Genomic DNA, 6,000 nt, shown 5'->3' with positions numbered 1-6,000 from the left:
GAGGACTATCAGTCTATAATTTTCTTGCAAAATGTCAAATTTTGGTATCAGGAAAAAAAATTTGGCATGATTATGCTTGCCTCATAAAATGAGTATAGAAGTATTTCTCCCTGCTCTGTTTCCTGAAATAGTGTAGGATTGGTACTTTGTCCCCCTTAAATGTCTGATAAAATTCACTGGTGCAGTCATCTGCCTGGAGTTTTCTTTGTGGAAAGTGTTTTGCTTATAAATTCAATTTTTTTAATAGACATTGAAACATTTAGATTTTCTTTTCCTTCTTTTGTGTCACTTTTGGTAATTTATTTATTTTTTAGGAATTTGTCCATTTTGCTTAAGTTACTGAATTTATTGGCATAAAGTTGTTCCAAGTATCCCTTTAATATCTATGTGATTTCATTAGCATTTTGGCTAATGAAAATTAAAACTTCTGTATACAAATGTAGATGACAAATAATAAATCAAAAGAAATGTGTAACATATAGCAGAAAAAGTATGTATGTGCATGTGTATATGTATGGCAGGAGCAAACAATCTACTGGCACAGACGGAATTACAGTACAGTGTGACAAATACCATGACAGGCACACAGAGAACACATAGAATGGATACCCAGTCCAATTTGGGGAGTCAAAACTATGATGTCCAGGTGGTAGGTTAGCTTGTCCAACTATAGGTAATGAATATAATCAAATTTATAGACACAAAAAAGCTGAGACTCAGATCCCCAGACATAGTTACTTCATCATGGTTACCTACTTGTGAAGGTCAAGAGTCAACTGGCTCCCTTTTCACTGGCACAGCTTTAATTAAAACATAAAACACAACTTTGTTTTTGTAAAATAATAAATTACAAAAAACACCAACAAGATAAAAAGTCCAAAAGACAAAATGTAAACCACTTGTATTTTGACTGACCTTCTTCCAGATATTTTTGTACACTTATATTAACATATGTACACACATATATTCACATTAGGACAGCACTGTACTTGCTAAACTACATTCTGCTTTTTTTTTTTCCTGAGGGGAAACTATATTTTTTGGACATATTTTAATGCAAATAAAGAACTTTACATCAGTTTTTAATGGGTCAAGAGTATTCCATTGCATGTACCAATCATAATTTTCTTAACTAGTGTCCTAGTGATGGACACTTGTTTCTAGAAGCATTATTTTTAAAAAAGGTGGCAAATAGTATCCTTATGAATCCCTTATTTTCCTTAGGGTATATGCCTCGGAAATGAGACAGCTGTGGGGCAAAGGCTAATGCATATGTTAAATTTTGGTAAATAGGGTTGTACCAATTTCACCTTCACACCAAAAATGCCTGACAGTAATTGTATCCCACGCCCCTATCAACAATGATAGACAAAAAACAACTGTTTGGAAGTGGGACAACTTTCCGTTTGTTAATAGAATATTTGTTTTTCTTGGCTTTTTGTATTTTTAATAGATGGGATTTCACCATGTTGGCCAGGGTCGTCTCAAACTCCTGACCTCAGGTGATCCACCTGCCTTGGCCTCCCAGCGTGCTGGGATTACAGGCGTGAGCCACCGCCATTTCCCGAATGATCTTCTTCCTACTGACCAATAATTTGTCATGTATAGTTTACTGGCTACCACAGAGATTTCTGGAGTTGTCTGGCTCCAGCGTTTAAAAGTAATGGTTTTGGGCAACTCTGTAAAATGGAGGTAACAATTGCACCTACCTTACAGAAATGTTAGAGTTAAATAAGATAACCTGAAAAAGTACTCCAGTACTTGCCACACAAATGCTCAGCAAATGTGAGCTACTGTTATTATACTAAACACTCATACATACACGAGAATTTCTGTATTCTCTATTCTATCTCCCATGTCTCATCTATGTAATCCATCCAGCAACATTCCATTACCAACTCGCTGTCCTTTTTTCCCTCCTCTTAAGAGACACGGTCCTTTCTAATGGCCCGTTTTCCCTCATTTCAACAACAACAAAATCACCTCTCAGTTGCCTAATAATAACTACAGCCTGAAAATCATAATCTTGGGGGTAAAAATAAGCTGTACTTCACAAAGCAGTGAGAATCAAAGCCCAACCAAGGCACTGAACAAACGCTGGGGATGGGAAGGTGTCTGTTTCTTCCAACACGTATTTTGAAAGGCTGACCGCCTACTTTGTTTCAGCCTTTGGATGATCATGGAAGTTCTCAAAAGCTAGCAACTCCTCTTCCAACTATTGTTTACAGCCTTAAAACAAGTAGTTCCCCATGTGACCCCAGGTGGGCCCTGAACTTGGGATAACCAGGACAGGAGACTTGGAGCAGGAGGTGCGGGGGCGAGGAGGGCTCTCTCCCGGGCGATTGGTCCTAACCCGAGGTTCCCTCGTGGCAAGCTGAGCCGACTCCCCACTCGTGGGCTGATGCCCAAGGCAGACGCGGCAGGCAGGCGGCTTCGGGAGCGCATATCTGCACCCATGGGGACGATGGCAGGCTGGCGAAGGGAGACAGGTGGCGGCAGGACTACCATTTGAGGCTCTCAAATGGTGTGGGGAAGAGGGAAGGAGAGGCGCGAAAAGGAGGAAAACCCCTGGAGACGCTGTGTCGGGCGGAGGCTAGGGAGACCGGCTTCGCGCTCCAACGACGCGCATCACTCAGACTCCAAGGCAAGTGCCTGGGGCTAGATTTTCCGTCCCCTGGGGCTCTGGGGATCTCTGAGTCCATCCCAAGGCCCTCCAGGAACGCCTTCGGCAGCGCAGCCCGGCCCCGCCGCTGCCGCTGTCACCCGTTGCCGCTCCCGCCTCGGTTCGTTTGTCTCCTCCCTCTAACGGCTCCGGCAGCAACCGGCGTCGGTGGCGTGGGTGACGTCGGCGTGGGGGGTGGGACTTCCTGCTTCGCGCGCCGCTGGGCCAAGGGACAGAGTCCGCTCCTCCAGGCTGGAGGGGCGGTGCGATGAGGCGGCTTCTGGGCCATACGTCAGCACGTGGGGTGGCGCCGCACCCCTGAGGATCCCGGTCCACGCGGAGGAGTGGGGCTTTTCACCGCCGCCGCCGCCGCCCTCGGACCTCTCCCGGGATACTTCACATTTCCCTAGGGACGCGAGCCCGAGGGGTCCGTTCGGCCCTCTTCCTCTCGCTGGGCCGACACCCCGCTGTAGGACCGTAACCCTTAGTCCCAATGCCTCCGTAAGCGGAGTTGAGTGGGTGCCGGTGGTTGGAGCTGTGGAGGTGTCCCCGGTGGCGAGCGCGGCCAGAACTGCGGTCGCTTAAGTTTTCCGTGTGCGGGTTGCAAGGAGCGTGCGTGCGTCTGGTATGTAACCTCTCTTTCTGGGGACGGTGTCTTGTTTGTATTTTGGAATACTCATTTTGTCCTTCCACAAACTGCCCTTGAATCCTTTTTTTATTTTCCTGGTAAAGTAGTGGAAGCTCGTGCTAGAAAAGTAGGCAGAGAGACGCACGTGAAACTCTTCATGGAGCTTTTGGATGCACTCTGGCTTGGTGGTTGTGTAGCCAGTTTGGTAATTGGCCAAACGTTTAAGTACCTCCAGCTTAATTTACGATGAAAAAGCTATGCTACCATTTTCCTTGGCTTTGAAGACAATTTGAATGAACAGTGATGTCGACTGTCATTACTGAGATAAACACCTAAAATATGTTAGCATATGCTGGGTTTAAATACTTTGGTTAATCCTCAGTGTCCAACTTTTGACCATAATCAATGGGCATTTTGCTCTTAAGAATATCCACTGCTAAGTATTTGTAAAGCCTTTAGTTAGTTGAAATGAGGAAGCTCTTTCAAATCTTACAGATGTCTAGGATAAGGAAAGACTTGTCTGAATTTCGTGTATATGATATATACTTCATCATCTGTTCAGACTTTAAGCAGCTCTAAAACAGAGTAGGTTGTTAAAGCAGTGCTTCTGTTACCAAGCAACATGTCTGTAAACAAGTCTGACATTTAACTAAAACACAATTAAAGGTATCTATCCTACAGTTACCTGGATTCAGAATTCTCCATATTTATGAATTTAGCCTGTAAGTGGTTAGAATTAATACTCACCTTTTGTATTGAGGTTTGATTTCAAACTCAGTTTGTTCAGAATTGTTAGAATGCTTTATTTATTTATTTATGACTGAGTCTCACTCTGTCGCCCAGGCTGGAGTGCAGTAGCGCGATCTCGGCTCACTGCAACCTCCGCCTCCTGGGTTCAAGCGATTCTCCTGCCTCAGCCTCCCGAGTAGCTGGGATTACAGGTGCGTGCCACCATGCCCGGCTAATTTTTGTATTTTAGTAGAGATGGGGTTTCACCATGTTGACCAGGCTGGTCTCAAACTCCCGACCTCAGGTGATCCGCCCACCTTGGCCTCCCAAAGTGCTGGGATTACAGGTGTGAGCCACCGCACCAGGCCAGAATGCTTTAAATTACAAGCGTCACACAGGACTCTCCTGAGAGTTGCAAATGGTTTTGAGTTGTCCTTTGGTTATTTAGGACAGAGTATGCTGGGTATTCCCCTTACTTTGAGTGTTTTCTTTCCAGATCAGATGAAGTGTGCAGACTGTATTTAGAACATTCTCAAATAATAGTGAAATACAATTTAGAATTCCGTGCAGCACTGAGAGAATGAAACACTGATTATTCACAGGTAGTTTTTTTTTTTTTCTTTTTTTGAGACAGAGTTTCATTCTTGTCACTCAGGCTGGAGTGCAGTGGTGGGATCTCAGCTCACTGCAACTTCCGCCTCCCAGTTTCAAGCGATTCTCTCCTCTCAGCCTCCCGAGTAGCTGGGGTTACAGGTGCATGCCACCATGCCCTGCTAATTTTTGTATTTTTAGTAGAGATGGGGTTTCACCATATTGCCCAGGCTGGTCACGAACTCCTGACTTCAGGCGATCTGCCCGCCTTGACCTCCCAAAGTGCTGGGATTACAGGTGTGAGCCAGCGTGCCTGGCCTATTCACAGGTAGTTTTTAATCCTTGGTTTACCAGTCACCTCACTGTCTCCTCTTATTGAACCCTTAATGATAAAATTTTTATGGCAAGTTGTTAGTTTTTAGAGCACTTTTTGAATGATCTTTTGAATCAATAACCTTTCAAGTAAGCAAGTATGTGAGAAAATTTGAGACATGATGAGACTAAATGACTGCTTTGAAATCTATTAATAATGGGAATTGGAACTTGAAGTTTAATGTTCTTTATGTCAGATGCCCTTATGTATTGCTAAAATCCATGGACTTAATTTTAGTTCTCTCCTCCTTTTTTCTATATGCTGATGTTGAAGTAATGAAATATTCAAAAGTTGGGCAAGACGGAGGAGACAAAGCAAGAATGACTCGTATAATCCTTAGTAATCAGAAATCAGCATTATGTCATGGGATGTTCTAATTCAAGAAGCTTAGAGTGAAATCTTAACAGAAAGATTAGTGAATTTTAGTGAATTGTCAGAATTTCCCCACCCCCAGGTACTGTCTCTTTGCCTAAAAGTAGATGAGCTTGCTTTTAATTTTGTCATACATAATATATTAGGTTCCATAAGTAAATTGCCCACATTGTTTAACCTATGTGCTTTTAGGGAATGTATGTAAATCTGTGTAAAAAACTTCCTATTAACCCAAGTTCATGTTTCTTGACTTAAGGTGAATTATTTGAAATCCTGTCACCTTGCCTTTTCAAGTGTATGTTCTTTATGGAAAAGGTGTCTCTGCCCAGATTGGTTTCTTCACTATCCCCTAAACCTGCTCTGTACTTTATCCTTTCCATATTAGTCTGCATATCTTTCTATCCCCCGTGACCTGATCTTATTCCCTTCTTTCTTAAAATCTAAATTGTACCTTTTCTATAAGGTTCAACTCCACCATGACCTCATACATACATACATAGGAATAGTATGTATTTTTGAGTTATATTTATTTGATACTTATACTTTTTATTGTATTATTTTAGCTTTCTTGACTTCCTAACTAGATTGTAAGCTTATTAAGGGCAGGACTTCAGATCTCGATGAGCTGTATCCTTAGTCTTTTCC

General features: G+C 42.9%; 1 protein-coding gene across 10 annotated transcripts in view; it reads left to right on the top strand.

The window, feature by feature from the left end:
* The first annotated feature begins 287 nt into the window (after window positions 1-287).
* CEP83 (centrosomal protein 83) overlaps window positions 288-6,000 on the top strand; it is a 164,573-nt gene continuing 158,860 nt past the window's right edge. For all 10 annotated transcript variants that reach the window (XM_063694216.1, XM_019039097.2, XM_019039093.2 and 7 more), the window contains exon 1: window positions 288-3,287. The gene's annotated coding sequence lies outside the window, so the exon portion shown is untranslated. The remainder of the gene's footprint in view (window positions 3,288-6,000) is intronic.

Source organism: Gorilla gorilla, chromosome 10, assembly GCF_029281585.2.
Source record: "Gorilla gorilla gorilla isolate KB3781 chromosome 10, NHGRI_mGorGor1-v2.1_pri, whole genome shotgun sequence".
Classification (NCBI taxonomy): Eukaryota; Metazoa; Chordata; class Mammalia; order Primates; family Hominidae; genus Gorilla; species Gorilla gorilla.
The sequence above is the reverse complement of the archived record's forward strand: the minus strand, read 5'-3'. Positions and strand labels throughout refer to the sequence as shown.